The 16,595-nt window shown below is 47.8% G+C and overlaps 1 protein-coding gene across 1 annotated transcript in view; it reads right to left on the bottom strand.

Moving 5' to 3' along the window:
• The window catches only part of Ppfibp1 (PPFIA binding protein 1), a 139,322-nt gene extending 138,829 nt beyond the window's left edge, over nt 1-493 (bottom strand). Inside the window, exon 1 of the mRNA XM_032905421.1 lies at nt 299-493. The gene's annotated coding sequence lies outside the window, so the exon portion shown is untranslated. The remainder of the gene's footprint in view (nt 1-298) is intronic.
• Between the last annotated feature and the right edge of the window lie 16,102 nt (nt 494-16,595).

The raw sequence follows: 16,595 nt of genomic DNA, 5'->3' as shown, positions 1-16,595 counted from the left end.
TGAAAGCTGTGCTGTGAAGGAAGGGGAGACCCGGGTGTGAGCTGGGAACACGCTTCCCTGACTGGAGTCTGTGGAAGGGAGTCTGGGTGTGAGCTGGGAGCACACTTCCCTGATTGGAGTCTGTGGGGGGAGCCCGGGACACTTGCCTGACTGGAGTTCTGTGCTGTGGGGAGTCCGGTTGCGGGAACCGAGGATCCAGACGAGCCCTTCCTGTCACCCCGAGGCTGCCCCCCACTCCCTAGAGATCCCCGGGAACGCGGGCGCGGGTCGCAGAAGGAACCGCCCGCGGCTGGCTTACCTGAGGCGAAGGGCCGCTGAGCTCCACAAGTTGCAGTTCCGCCTCCCGGCACCCGCCCGGCTGCCAGATCGCCGCTCCCGTCGCGGCCGCCCCCGCGCCCTACACGGCGACAGGAGCCGGGGCCCGAGCACAGCGCCCGGCTGACATCACCGCCGCCCAGGTGCCGCCTCCCCTCGGTCCTCCTCGGCCCGCCGCCCCGCCCCCGGCGGGAACCAGCCCCAGGGGCGGAGGGGGCGGGGCCTTGCTCCTGCGGCTCGCTGATTGGCCCGGCGCGCGGTCACTCCGAGGCGCCGCCGGGTCTCCCACATTCCTGGCGGAGCCCGGCGGAGCTGGGAGTGGGCGTCGGTGGGGAGCGCGGCCGGTCGGTTGCGGTCCGCGGGGCGCGGATAAAGGGCTGTGGAGAGCCGGGCGGTTGGTCGCTGCTCTTCCCCGGTCGGAAGCGACGCCCACCCCGAAAGACCGCCTCTGTGTCGCGGACTGGGCGGACGTGGCCGGCGAGGATATAAAGTAAAGGCCCCGGAGGTCTCCTACCCTGCAGCGCGGGCCCGGGTCAGTCCGGGAGAAACTGAGGACTTGCAGAGTCTAGGTGGACTGGGATCCCAGACGTGTGGACACCCTAGCTCCGCGTGGTCATCTGGCGGCGCTCAACCACGTGGCTGCTTTTGCACTTAGTGATAAGACAAAATAAAAAATAAAAATAAAAACAAGCTCCCAGAGAAATAAAATGGACTCTCTCCAGAGAGTGAGGGAAATATTTTACTATGTATATTTGGTTTGGTTCCTCTCTCTCTCTCTCTCTCTCTCTCTCTCTCTCTCCCCCTGTGATACATATCAAGGCTGATTTTCAATTTGTTATCTTCCTAGGAGCTGAGATTCCGGACCCACGCTACCAAACTCAGCACTAACCTGCTTTTTAACGATTTTTTTTTTTAAATTTGTCTTGTTTTTGGTTTGTCTTGCCTTTAAACTGTGTGGACCAGCCGTGAACAGCTAGCTGTCTGCCAGCCTCTGCCTCTAAGATTGCTGAAATCAAAGATGTGCACCACCACACCTAGCTATTTTTGTTATTTTGTTTAATTATGTGTATGTATGTGTACCCATGGAGGCTAGAAGCCTTGAGTTCTGACAGTCATGAGGTAGGGGCTGTGGGCTGAACTCAGTGCAAAAAGAGCAGAAGGGCTTAACTGCTTGGACATCTCCTTAGCCCCTGCGCTGAACTTTTTAAGTGCCATAAGGTTGCTGTTCTGATGCACAACCGAAAAGGGAGAACCCTCACAACTGAGTTCAAACCACATGGTAATAATTACTGTTGAACCAATTGCAGCGACTGAGCTAACAATTAAGAATTAACTACTATTTACCCTCTGGTGGATATCAGCTGTATAATCCTCTTGGCTGCAAAGTCAGGCAGATTCTCAGGAGCCCTTCTTTCAGTTTCCCCTGTCAGGCCCAGGACAGAACTGAATGTCCAAAAGCAGCTTTCCCAATACAGAACATGATGTAGGTGTCAAACTATATCCACCACCATCTAGAAGCACAATCAATTAGTTTCTGTTAGCTTTTCAGTGGCTATGGGTCCCCCCACCCTAGGAGCAGGAGGCGTTGTGTTTGTGTGTATGTTGATTGGGGAGAGGGGGGTGATTTTAGTTTTTTTGAGACAGGTTCTTAAGTAACTGAAGCTATCCTTGAACTCACTATGTAGCAGAGGTCAGCCTTGAACTCACTATGTAGCAGAGGCCAGCCTTGAACTCACTACATAGCAGAGGCCAGCCTTGAATTTAGGAGCCTCCTGCCTCTAAACCCAGGTGCTGGGATTAAGGTGTGTGGCATGTGACTTTTCAGTAGGCTTTATTGTTTGTTCTTTGATTAATGATATCACACATTCACCATTCTACCACAGTGGATCCACAATGTCCATCCTTGTGTGCCATACACTCTTCCCAGCCCACCTGTCCACGGGAAGTAAACCAGTTTTAACAAAAGGAGTCAAAAGCCCCACCAAGGTCCCAGTTGCCTGTAAAGCCAAATCCAGGGGATCTGATGCCCTCTTCTGTCCCTCAGGGGTGCACACATACTGGTGGGCAAGACACTCGAATTTTAAAAATAAATTAGTGTGGATCGTTAATATGCCACACAATTTCTGACACTCTAAAGCTACAGAAATAAACTAGACTTGACCCTCTGTGCTCACACCGACGTTCTGTTGTCACCATGGTAACTGTCTGACTGACTCCATTCTGAAGCCTTCCCTTCTAATTCCCCAGCCATGATGCTCTACACCAAACCAAATGAGCTTCTGAAGTGTTTGTTTTTGTCATCAACGTCTTGCCCTGGAATTCTCAGCTAGTCTCCTAAAACTACCCCCAGTCTGGCTTCTATTTTATCCCCGCCCCCACCCATCTCCTTCTTTTTTCTGGGGAATCTGTCCCTCTGTTTGAGAAACTCACAGACCCTGCTTGGGTGATACCTTTTGTCACTTACACCAAAGGTGTAAGTGGATTGCCTATTCTTCTGTCAAGGTCCAATTAAAGCTTTGACCTGTCAGGACCTGCTGTGTACCACAGTGAAATCACAAGGCAGGGTGGGGAGGTCTGGGAGTGTGTCCTTTACAGATCTCTGCCACATGCTGTGTAACACCGGACAAACTACTCAAACGCCTACCTGAAACTTCATCTACTTCCACTCTAAGTGGGGCCGACAAGGCCTATCAAGGTTCTTGTAAGAGGTGTTTTACGGGTGTGTAGCATGTGGTTGAGCATACCTAACTAAAGATATTTCCTGCCAGTGGTAGTGATGGTGCATGCCTTTAATCCCAGCACTCGGGAAGCAGAGAGGCAAGTGAGTTTGAGGCTAGCTTAGTCAGCAGAGCAAGTTCCAGGACACCAAGGGCAATATAGAGAAACCCTGTCTCAAAAGTAACCAAAACAAAACAAAAAGCAAGGTATATCCTGCCTGCCTTTCTGTTAACATTTTGTAGTTTGTATGGGGGTGGGGGTTTTATTTGTTTTGAGACAGGATCTCACTATGTATCCTGGATGTCTTGGAACACGCTAGCCTGGAATGTACAGAGGTCCGTATGCCTCTGACTCCAGAATACTGGGATTAAAGGCATACATTACCACACCCAGCCATCGGATTATTTGAGACAGTCTCCCTATGTAGTCCAGGCTGGTCTGGAACCCACGACGCAGCCCAGGCTGGACTCAGACTTGTAGCCAGTGACTCAGCATCCAGAATGCTAGGGTTACAGGCCTGTACCATACATCAGTATTAAATTTAAAACTTTTTGAAGAGCAGGTGTCAAAACTCAATCCCTCTGTGTATTCCTTATTGCCAAACACAAAGAGAGAGTTTGGCAAACGTAACAACATCACAGGTTACATTTGGCAAATGCAACAACGTCACAGGGCTGGAGAAAACGGGCCCTCTCACTTGTGTACACCGCAGTCTACTACCAAATTATTTCTAGTCAAAAACATCAACCACCTCTTCCATGGCTTTCTCCTTTCCCTGTCCCTCCATCCCTGTTCCTTTCAGAAGCAGCCCTCTCCCTCCCCTCCCTGTCCACCTGCCAGACACCCAATCAACCCCTAAGTCCCTCCTGTATCTTCTAAACTCATCCCTCAACCTCTCTCCACCACGCCCAGGCTCCTCTTCCCTTGGCCAGGGCCTGCTTTCTGCCTTGCTCCCGGGTGCCCTCAGGGGGTGGCTGGAAGCTTCCAAAACCACAGCCAGCCACAGGAGGGGGAGGGAACGTCCACCCCCATGGAGAGGGCAGGATAAAATGACAGGAAGTTGCCTGAGTTCCCTCTGCAGCTGGAATGATAACAGCTGCCACCGAAGTCCGGGGAACAAGAGACTCAAAAGGAAAACTGAAAAAGATCCAATCTGGAGCAGCTCAAACCAGGGGTCACACCAGGCTGGGGAGGGCCGATGGGGCTGATTTCAGCCTCTGCCTTCCTCCTCTCTACCAGAGTCTCTGCTCTTATCTGTTCTACATTTGGATTTTACTGTGACACTGAATTTTTACAAGATAGCCTCAGGGGCTGGAGAAAGGGCTCAACCCAGTGGCTCAACCCAGAATGCTGGCTGCTCTTCCAGAGAACCGGAATCCATTCCCAAAACTATACAGGGGCTCACAACCTTCTGTAATTTCAATTTAAGCAGGTCCAGCACCCTCTTCTAGCTTCTGACGCTACTACACACATATGTCACACAGACATACACGCAAAACCCCTATCCACATAAAATAAAAATCAAATAGAAAGAAGTCTGCTACTTAATGTTGAAGCCACTGGCCTCTGTGTTTGCTGGGAAACTCCAATCAGGACACGGTTACAGAAGAAAACAGGATGGTAAGGGTCAAAACCCAGCACCAACCTCTATCCCCAGGTCATCTGTGGCTTGTGAGATGTTCCTGTGTCCATGCTAGATCTGTAGGTCATGTGACTGTTTTCTGCCCAGTTACGCCAATGCTGAGTTTCACAGAACTCTGCCAGGTACTATCATTATGTTGGGGGTGGGGACTAGGAGAGACTTCAGTGAAAAAAATCTGCTCAGAAAGGGGAAAGTAGGACCCTACAGGAACCCTGAATGTCATTTGAAGCCCCTTCTTCAGTATTTCCCACAGGAAGAGGCTCACACAAGCCAGGAAGTGGCCACAGTGAGGATCTCCATCCAGCTATGCCAGAGCCTGGTTTTCACATTTTCCTCTTCAAAGGCCCCTGCCTTGTATCCCAGTTATCCTGAACCATCTGTGAGATGAGCAGGTTGTTATTTTAAAGATTTGGTTTATGTGTGCACACACCTGCAGAAGTCAAAGTGCCCCCAGAGGCCAGAAGGGGGATCTGAACTCCCGAACTTACCATCCCAAGTTACTATTGTGAGTCACCCGGGAAGCGCTAGGACCCGAACCCGGGTCCTCTGCAGGAAGAGCAAGGGCTCTTCATCAGAGCCCCAGATGTGACTATCATCAGTACCATTCTTTTTTTTTTTTTTTTTTTTTTTTTTTCTTTTTTTTTTTTTCAGCTGGGGACCCGAACCCAGGGCCTTGCGCTTCCTAGGTAAGCGCTCTACCACTGAGCTAAATCCCAGCCCCTCATCAGTACCATTCTAAACGAACAGAGTGAAGGCTCAGCAGGATTCTGAACTGGCGAGTACTACAGCACCCAGAGCAACCGAGACCCTCACTGAGCTCTCTCTCCAGTCCCAAGAACTGTGCTGTGCCCTGTAGACATACAAAAACAACAACAACAACAACAACAACAACAACAACAACAACAACAAAAATCTCACTGAATAAATACTTCCCCCTCCTAACCCACTGTGGGCAAGGTCTTTAGAAGCTCAGTAACAACATGGACAGACTGTCTCCAGAGGATTTTTGGAGCCCCAAGCTGCTTTCAGTCACAGGGCCAGCACACACTGGGCTAAACACGTGCTGTAAACCATGAGTCAAAGACAAATGAAGCAGGCTTGGCTTTAGAATTCCTCCACCAGGACGTTGCTGCTGTTCTGCCATCGTTAGCGTGGCATTTGGCAACAGCGCCCAATCTTAACTGAGGCACATCTGAGCTGTCACTACAGACATCACTTGTGACACCAACCCCTCTTCCTCCCATAGAGTCAGGTCAGGAACACTCAAATCCTCTGTCCCAAGGGTGAGTCCTACTTTATTGCTTCCCAGCCGCCCATGGTTATCCACTTAATTATCCACCAGATAAATCTACAAGAAAAAAAAAAAAATCCTAGGTACAACCAATGGATCCGTCCTATTCATCCATTTAAAAGCTGAAGGACACATTCGTAGTTAAAAATAAGAATGATCACGGGTTGGGATTTAGCTCAGTGGTAGAGCGCTTGCCTAGGAAGCGCAAGGCCCTGGGTTCGGTCCCCAGCTCGAAAAAAAAAAGAACCAAAAAAAAAAAAAAAAAAAAAAATGATCACCTTTCCCAAGCTTTTGATTAATGATGAGACTCGACAAATTCCCTTAAATAATCTTATGACAAGCTCAGCTGATTAAGTGATCTTTAAATATTAGATAGCGGTGCGCGTCTGTAATTTCAGCCTCTCAAGAGACTGAGGTGGGAAGACAGCTAAAGACCTAGAATCTGAGGCAACACAGCAAGACCCCTTCTCCAAAGGAGGAGTGGCCAAAGGGAGGGGTGTGCTGACTGGGTTTGTCGGCCCGACAGAACACACCAAACCGTCATGGTTCCACACGGAGAGGTTTAATGAGAGAAGAAGAGAAGAAAGGCTGGCCATGGGCACGTGGGGGGAAAGAGAGGGGGTGGACAGAGAAGGGACAGGGACAAAGCGGGCACAAGAAGAGGAAGAGGAAAGGAGAGCAAGAGAGGAGGAAGAGAAAGAGGAGGGGCCAAGCAGCCCCCTTTATAGTCAGGCATAGCTGGCTGTTGCCAGGCAACTGTGGGGCGGAGCATACCTGGCTGTTCCCAGGTAGCTGTGGGGGTGGAGCTTAGACAGAATACCACCAACGGGGTTATTCTGAGGAACCACCTCCCCGCCCCCCTCCCCGGGATAGAGTCCAGCCTTCCCAAGACATAGGTGCAATTCCTGTTTCCCAGTCTATGCAGGTGATCTACACAGCTTGCATCCCAAGCGGGTCACCCCTTCCCAAGCCACCAGGCCTTGGTAGGAATCACAGGTCAGGTTCATCCTTCTGCCGAATGCATTCTATGCAGAGATCACTATAGCTCTCAGGAACAACAGAAGGTGCTGGCCCAGTGACAGAGCAGGCTCAGGAGGTGACTGCCTGCCCTTTGATTCTCCACTCCGCACAGTGTTAAGTGAAGCCCCTGTTTTGTTATCTCGAAGCTTACTGCTGACACAAATGCCTCCCATTTGGCACTCTGGGACACCTCATTTCCGGGACTAACGCCTCTTGTAATTCCTAGGCCTCACGCCAACACATTTCATTTGGGCCATTCTCACCTTTGCTCCCGGACAAAGATTAAATTCATGTTTCTTTAGTCTCTCCTAGTCCTTAACCTTAACTAGAATTTGCCCCCACTAAGCCAGAATTTACATTTTTGAGGGACCTGTTAACTTCAATCTAGAAAATTCTGTCTAAGGGGGCTGGGGAAAGAGTTTTCTAAAATCAGATATAACATGAGAGAGGCTCTCCCTGATTTGAAAAATTGCTTCCATGGATGGACTCTTCCTGATAAGTTGAAACTAGTTCTTGGTAACTAAAGCTTGGGTTGGAGAGTGTATCTGTCAGGTTCTGTGATGCCCAGTGGGGGTGGGGGTGGGGTGGTGTGGGGGTGGGGGTTCCTGCCCCCTCCCTGGCTCCTCCAGACACTGGTTTCAGAAATGCCTTTCCAAGGAAGAATGCTGAGCCTGCAGCAACTCCACTGCCAAGTAATTAGTGTTGTGGTCTGTTAAACTAGCCAGGGGATCAAGGAAGCCAAGAGAAAAGTGTCACAACTATTACTTAAGTACGTCTCTCTTTTAAGTGCCTTAAACCACCATGCTTCTATTTCATCTTAGGTCATTTCCACGTGACCTTCTGTTGCTTGAATTCACGATGAGATATGATGTAATAACCACAGACATCCTTTTATGGAGAGACAGAAAAAAAGGTATCACCCACACCTGAGTTGTTTGATTGTTAATTACTAAGATCAGCACCAGTCCTTAGGTAAAACTAAAGTAAGCAGTCTGAGCCTACATCATTCGGCTTCCTGGGCATCAGTTTCTCCATCTTTAAATGAGCTGTCAGTGGTGAGGAAGGCAGAGTCCACTGAGGTGGGCATGTGACAGACAGACTGACAGCCGTGGCCCCACAGCTTTCTTCTAGCAGTCTGAGATGGTTCCCTATTCAGGATCCCTTGGTAGCATGCAGACAGTGTCTGCAGGCATAATGTTACAACAGTAAAAATGGTAATGGTAGCCCAGTGGTCGTGATGCATGCCTTTAATCTTAACACTCAGGAGGCAGAAATAGGCTGGTCTCTGAGTTTGGGGCTAACATGGTTTACAGAGTAAGTTCTAGGACATCCAGGGCTCGGCCGAGAAGCTCTGTCTCAACACCCACACAGGAGAAAGACAATGTTAAAAGTAGTCCTCCCTGACACTTTTGTCTTTTGAAAGAGAGAGGGCCTCACTGTGCAGCCCTAGCTAACCTGTGTAGATGAGGTTAGCCTTGAACTCAAACACCCCCTGCCCCCGCCCCCGCCCCCGCCCCTGCCCACAGGAGTTGCATGCTACCATTCCCCCCTCCAACTACCTCACCCCCAAAACAAGCAACTGGTCGACCCATAAGAGTGTGAGGTTACAGAAAAAGAGGTCAACACACCAATTTTAAATCTTTGCCATATATTAGCGTGAGTTCGGTGAAGTCTGTCTTATTCCCTAAAGCTCTCCATAGAGAGCTTACATACTTTACTGAGGTCACAAAACTACGAAATAACAATATCCCACTCCAGTTTGGCGCTGGTGCCTGCAGAAAGAAAGGCTGTTGCGTAGAGAATGGATTCAGACTGTCTCGGGGAGCTTGCGCCGTGTTCCCATGAGGCTCTGTGTTCCCATGAGGCCCTGCGGCTCCGCACCTTCCCCCAGTTCTTTCACTAATAGGGTTGTCTCACACCCTGTCTCTATCAGCTGGCATGATCTGAAACCTTTGAATGAGCTTCACTCACCTATGGCTCTAATGAGGCACACTCGTGGGAGTGTTTCATATTTCCCAAGGGCCACAGACGGGACAGAGCTGAGTATTCTCTTCCGAATCGATGAGAAAAAGGTTTAAGACGCGACCTGGTGGCCAGGATCATGCTTCTAATCTTGTTTCCTGGTGACTTGTTTTGGGACAGTCTTAGTCTTAGTCTGTCTTAGGGTCTATTCTGTCAGATGCTATAGGAGTTCAGAATGTGTTGCTCTACAACAGGTAATTATCATTGCATATTAATTAAATGTCATTATATTAATTATATGGCCCTGCTCCACCCCATTCTTTCCCTAAGCAACTAGAGTGAAGGAAGCTGTGATTACAGACCCAGTGAATGAAGACCAAGAGAAAGGAGCCCGAATGTCATGTTATCTTTCCAGAACCTCTTCGTCCAAAGCCAGATCACTGAGGGTCCTGAAGGAGTTCAGCCATGTTCTAATTAGGGGGGAGAACAAAGAGCATATCTTGATACCATCTCAATTCACATATATATTCTCTTCAGCAATTGTCTTGCTTTGGTTTTATGAAGTACACTTGTGAGAAGGAAGGACCAGGGAGACAATGAAAATGATGCTTTTCTTATAAAGTTATTTGTAATGTTTCTGAGCTTTCCTGTCAATCAAAGGACGTAAGTCCATCCTCCCGTGAGGTGGGAAAATAGCTGGACCATCGATCAAGCCCTTCCAGAGAGAGACTGAATTGCAAGTAAATTGGGAAGAATAACCCATGAGTTCTGCTAAAATGCTGGGGGATCTAGTTAGACCTTTATGTCTTACACTAAAAATTATTCCCCCATTATATCGTCCTCTAAAAGAGTTTTTATTGGGAATCTCATCGTAATATCCAACTCACTGGCTTCTAAATAATTTTAGGAAACAATAAATAATCGCTTTTTATGTATCCTTGCCCAAAATGCCATTCGAAATCCCCAGACTTCCCCCCCCACCCCCATCCTCTGGAGCTTGCTTTCCGAGCTCAGCTTTATTTGTCCTGCCCTATTTTAAGCTCTGGGGGCTGTGTTTGGTCCTCTTCTAAAGCTTTGTTTATTTATAGAGTAAAGGAGTCATATGTGTGGAAATAATAACACCTTTGTCAGAAAGCACTGGGATCCAAAGCTCACTTTAAGTGGAGCACACTTCCTGCACTGCAGCAGGCAGAAGCCAGAGGAGACAGGGCCAAATCGATGCCTTTCCTGAAGCAGAGACCCCTCCTCAGAAAGTGTCAGTAAGCAAGGCGCAGGCCCTGCTCACTCCTGCAGAATCCCTCAGCTCCTCCATGTCCTGCTCTCTGGCTCCCTCCCACCCTCTAGTATAATGCTCACTAATGGCTCCCGGACCACTCTCTTTTGGGGATCCTGGGACTTGGCCCAGGCAAGACCATGAGAAACTTTTAACAACCTGCTCGCTGTCCTTTCAGGTTCTCTGACTGCTTATCTGGAATCTCATTTTATCTTCCCAGCCCTGAGAGTAGGAGGCATTGTCATCACCACTTTCTGGGTGACGAAACTGAGGCCTCAAAGTAGAACCAGCTTCATGGGTAGGTGAAGGCTGAGGTCACCCAGGGACACCCCCAACCCAACAGCTCAGAGGGCACCCTGCGTGCGTTAATATTCCGTGATGCTGACTTAACATTTGTGTAGTCCCCGACCCCAGGCTAGCTTGGAACTTACCAAGTTCTCCTGCTTAGAAGTCTGCAGTCCTGGAATTATGGCTATAAACTACCACACATGCTTGTAACTTTTTAACAAGAAGCCTCACACCACGCTCTGAGCCTGCAGGTCACTTCTCTCATCCTGCCTCAAAAGGTTATGTTGTTTTCCTCAGGTCACTAGGGCTCTTTGCCAGGCCCCAAGAAACCTTGCCCAGTGGACCACTACAAAACAGAATCCATTTTGCATCTACCTGGAGACTCAAAGTCCAGATCAAGGAGCCTAGGGTTGGGCTGGAGAGATGGCTCAGCGGTTAAGAGCACTGACTGCTTTCCCCGAGGTCCTGAGTTCAATTCCCAACAACCACATGGTGGCTCACAACCATCTGTCATGGGATCTGATGCCCTCTTCTGGTGTGTCTGAAGACAGTGACGTGTACTCATGTACATAAAATAAGTTAATTTTAAACAAATAAAAAAGGAGCAGTGCTTTGCCCTCTCTGTATCTTCACATATTCTTTGGGTTGGGATTGCCATAATGTCCTCTTCCTCCCCTCTCTTCAAATACAGTCACATCCCACATACTAGAGCTTAGGGTTTCTAGGGCTGCCCATAACAGCCAGTAAGTGGGGAGCCACAAGACATTCCCTGCATGTTTGTTTGCAGTAAATCCAATGTAAGGATGTGTGAGGAGTTTTTATCACCAGAGCAGAAATGAAGGAAGAAGGCACAGAGAGATCTGTTCTTGCTATCCTGATACAAGATACAGGCAACACAGGAAAAGCTTGGGTCTAACCCCATGCTGATGGGAACTTCAGTGCTGAATCTGCTGCTGGACCCATCTGCTTTTCACAACCTACACAGACACAGCTGCCAGGGAAGACAGTCCCTCTACAATTATAGGTTCTTGGGTTGTCTGCCTTTGGAAGATTTCAAAATAGCACAGTTAACTCCGATTTGAGCCGAGGAGGAGGGGGAGGGAACCATCATTGCATTTGTACTCAGAAGCCACACAAAAGAGCTCTGTGGCCTGAATCCCAAAAGCTGAAGTCTAGCCTCTTTATCTCACGTTCAGCTGGCTCTGAGCTGCAAGCAGGGAGCAGGGGGTGTCGAGTTTGCTGAGACAGCCAGGGATTAAGGTAGCTCTTTGAAATGATAAGACAGGAAACGCATTTCCAGTCTGGACGTGGACAGTGTTTAAATGAAGTCTGGGAATGTTCCGGTACCAGGTGGCAAGGAGGGGAGAGCATGGATTCTTCGTTGGATGTGTTCTTGAGGGACAAGCGAACAGAGAAGGCATTTTCTCTGCTTTCCCTGGAGGGACAAGGGGTTGAGGAAGTGGCTTACCTGTCAAATTACTTCAGGTCTGCAGACGTCCATGTCTTTTTAGCACCCTCATATTTCCCAGTCCCACTCTGACACTCAAATTCGGGACCAGCAGTGGTAATGAGTGTTCTTCATATGTCAAAGATGGCATAGAATTTTCATTTGTGTTTGTTTATTGCGGTAAAAATTAAAAAAGCAGAGGAACTAGTTCCCCGAACGTTCTCACTCTGTGGGAGCCATACGCTCCGGCTGTCTAGCCTGGGAACTTTGCTCACATCCCCTGTAGCCCAGTAAGATCAAAGTTCTAGAAACTTGTAGTTTAACAACTAGATTTATATGTTAAACTCTCAATATACAATACATCCACAGAATAAATTACTGCTAATTAATAAAAATAGAAACTGCCCACCTACACAAGATAAAATTGACCTAGACCACTAGATGGGAATCCTCCTCCTGTGTCTCCATCTTCCTCCTAGCTCCTCCTCCTCCTCTCTCCTTCCTAGACTTTTCCCCGCCTACCCTTCCTTCTTATCCAATGATAGGCTTTGCCTTATCCTGGACCCGCCTCGCTGCAAAATGACATCATCCTACATTTGTTTTCAAATGACTACAATGTGATCTCTTATAATTCACTATTGTAAAAATGTTCTGCTAGGAGCTGGAACAATGGCTCAGTGTTTCAAAGCACAAACTGCTCTTGTAGAGGACCTGGATTAAGTTCCCAGCACCGCATGGAGGCTCACGACTACCTGTAACTCTGGTTCTGTGATCTGGTGCCCTCTTCTGGCTCTGTGGGTAATGCATGCACATAGAACACATATACACATACAGGCAAACACATGTAACTTTTTAAAGATTCTTTTTTTTTTTTTAAAGATTTATTTATTTATTATATTTAAGTACACTGTAGCTGTCTTCAGATACACCAGAAGAGGGCATCGGATCTCTTTACAGATGGTTGTGAGCCACCATGTGGTTGCTGGGAATTGAACTCATGACCTCTGGAAGAGCAGTCGGATGCTCTTAACCGCTGAGCCATCTCTCCAGCCCTTAAAGATTCTTTTATGATTAAAAATAAATATGTTTTAGTGGGGGAAACCAGACTATATCTTCCTGGGCTGATCAATAAATAGCACTGATGAGGAGCAGATGGGATTTGCTCACCTCCAGAGACAATACATATATATATACATATATATACATATATATATATATACATATATATATATATATATATATATATATATATATATCCTATGGAAGGAAATATGCAGTTTAAAGTGATCCAGCAATCTATTGAGAAACACATTGAATGTGGCAGCGGGTTATTTCGTGACTCTGAATAGAGGAGAGCATTTTCTTTTTTGTCATTTATTTTTGCAAATTTTCTGTTTGATATTGACTGTGAGTGAAGTGTAGTGTCTTCGGGGACCAGAAGAGGACATCAGATACCTCTGGACCTGGAGTTCCAAGGGGATGCCTGTAGGCTATCGGGATTCAAGCCCTCTTACCCTTGATAATACAGCAAGCAGTCTGAAGAGCTAAACTATCTCCCTAGCCCCTTAGCACTGCTGTACCCGTAAAACCTTCCCACTTTTCTACTCTGCTTTGTGTTTCTGGGGGGTGGGGGAAAGAAAACGAAAAGAAAAACGAACACTGATGACTAGCCCCCGTGACGTAACTGATTAGGTATCTTATAGACCCCGAGAAATAGATGCTCAGAGCAAGTGCACGTGCATGCGTGGGCTGCTCTCAGAATGGAACCATAAAGAGGATGTTGGAAATAGGGTTGAGATGGCGGAGAACTTAATGCAATGCCTGTACGGCTTCAGCAGATTCCCTCTCAGTGCTGGTGCCTAGGTGACTCTTCAGAAATGTGCCCTGTGTTGGCCAGGCCTACGATTCCCACAGAAGGGGACTGTATCCGTTATGTTAGCTTACAGGTGATTCCAGTAGGCTCCTCCCAGGTAGCTAGCAATGGCTTACGTCACTACCTGCTACCTCCAGGTGCTTCAGCTGTGGGTTGCCCCACCACTCCAGCTCGCTCTCTCGCTGTTCCCACGCATTCCCTGCCAGTCTCTCTCTCTCCGCTTTCTGCCCTCCTCTGCGTCCATCCTCTTCTCTGTCCTCATAGCTCTGCTCCTATCTGTCTGCCTTTCCATGTGTCTACTTGGCTGCCTCTACCTCTTCGGGTCTTCACTCCCTTCCCTTCCCTTCCCCAAATAGACCAACCCCCTCAGACCAGACCTGTTTCGTGGTGAAATTACTCAGGGTCGCACATGGCAAGAGTCCACCAGGTAGCCCCTTGCCATGTTACATTTCATAAGAGTAACTAAATACCTGAGGGGAAAAAGAACAGGATTTGTTCTGGCTTATAGCCCGAGGGGATTCAGTCCATCTAGGTGGGGACCGAGTGGCAGCAGGAAGAGGAAGCAGTTGGTCACATGGCCTCTGCTGTCAGAAAATGAAACAGACGATGCTGGTACCCAGCTCACTTCCCTGCCCCCACTCTCATTCCATTTAAGCTCCCGCCCATTGGATGATACCACCTCCATTTGTGGTGAGTGCTTTCGTCCTCAGTTCCACATCTCTGAACCCCAGAGGTGTGTGCACTCAATCTCCTACGTGAGTAAATCCTCTCGGGTTGTCACTGAGGATCAGACCTCAGAGGGATCTGGGGTAAGGCAGCTTCTTGACCCAGAGTCAGGGAGGGAGGACCCTCAGTCTCTGCAGCCAACACTGTGGGCAAGCAGGGAAGGCGCTGGCTTCCACAGGGGGAGATTAGATGACTCCACCAAACACACAGCTAGGGGCAGAGATTACCTCTAACCCAACTCGGAATCCAAGCTCAAAGCGCTTATCACTACAGCACACTTTCATCACTCAAAGCATGGCACGCAGAGGCTTGCGAACACTCATCTCTCCTCAGAGACCAAGCCAAGCACATACTCATACAATGATTCAGACATTTTTAGATAACAATGTGAAACAGTGCTGGGCTCAGCAGACCACGGCATTAAAAGATCTGGAACAGACCGGACCCAACCAACCAAGACCAGCTAACAACTCTAACCACTCTTGATATTATGGTCCCTCACGAAGTTGAAGTTTCCCTCACTCCGTAGAATTCTGGCTTCATGTCCAGCTTTCCAGGGTGAGATGCTGACAAACTGAAAATAAAGAATAACACTTACATTTCAAGGATAATCTTCCCTTAGAAACAAAATTCTCAGCTTTGTCAAAGTCCCAAGGAAAACATCTTTAAAGTCAGTGCGATACTAACTTACCCTTTTTTTTTCTTTTTTCTTTTTTTTGGAGCTGGGGACCGAACCCAGGGCCTTGCGCTTGGTAGGCAAGCGCTCTACCACTAAGCTAAATCCCCAACCCCCTAACTTACCCTTTAAGGCTCTCTTCTTAAAACTGTATTCCTTTATTTGGGCTGTTTAATTATCGCAAGGCTTTGAGCTTCATGTGAGCTACTTAACCTCAAAACCTCCTTTTAGCGTTTATAGTAAATCATTTGGGATTGGATCCAGTAGTAAGAACTTACCTAGGAATTATAAAATACATTCACCAACTTCTGCGTCCAATCTGGTCTGAACAGGCCTTTTATCTACAACCAAGCTTTTATCTTTGACTTTGAAAAATTATACCATGAGGGTGCTGGAGAGACGGCTCAGTGGTTAAGAGCACTGACTGCTCTCCCAGAGGTCCTGAGTTCAATTCCCAGTAACTACATGGTGGCTCGCTACCAGCTATAATGGGATCTGATGCCCTCTTCTGGTGTGAGATATATCTATATCTATATCTATATCTATATCTATATCTATATCTATATCTATATCTATCTATCTATCTATATATATAAAATGTTCATTGTTCTCAGAGGTTTTATTTGTGTGTGTGTCCTGGAAATTCCCTCTTACCCCCACCAGCTAGGTCCCCTCCCCCAAGAAGTTGCTCACCTCCTGATTATGTGCTTCATGACTAATCCGTAATCCAGTTAGCTTTTGTGTGTAACAGCATAGTAGCAGTTTAAACTCTAGATCGTAAAAACCGTCTGGGGGATTTGTTAAAATAGAGACTTGGAAGGATCAGGACTTTTGGACACAGAGCTAGATAAGTGGGTAATGAAGTGGTTCTCTCTGGAACTCTGTGATAGCTGGTTCCAGCACTACACAAACCAATTACATCTACCACAACCAGTAAGGTTTTTATAGCTGTAGAACACCAGCATAAAAGTGGCGTTGGGGGCTTGTGGGACGGCTCAGGAAGTAAAAGCACTTGCCACACTGCATGCCTGATGACCTGAGTTTGATCCCCAGAATCCACAAAATACTGGATGAGAGAGGCACACATCTGAGACCCCAGCACTCCTTCATGGAGATGGGTAGCAAAGACAGGAAAATCACCAGAAGGTTTACTGGTTAGCTACCAGCTAGTGTTCATTACACACAACAGCAGAAACAACGAGAGATGTTCCATCAACAAGATGGAAGGACAGCCAACTCCCCAGGCTGGTCCTGTGACCTTCACATGTATGCCGTGAGGTGTGCACACACACATACACATTCACACACACACACACACACACTTGCATATACACGCTAACTGTTTATAGTAACATATGGAGTTT

This window comes from Rattus rattus, chromosome 6 (assembly GCF_011064425.1).
Source record: "Rattus rattus isolate New Zealand chromosome 6, Rrattus_CSIRO_v1, whole genome shotgun sequence".
In the NCBI taxonomy this organism is placed as follows: Eukaryota; Metazoa; Chordata; class Mammalia; order Rodentia; family Muridae; genus Rattus; species Rattus rattus.
The sequence above is the reverse complement of the archived record's forward strand: the minus strand, read 5'-3'. Positions and strand labels throughout refer to the sequence as shown.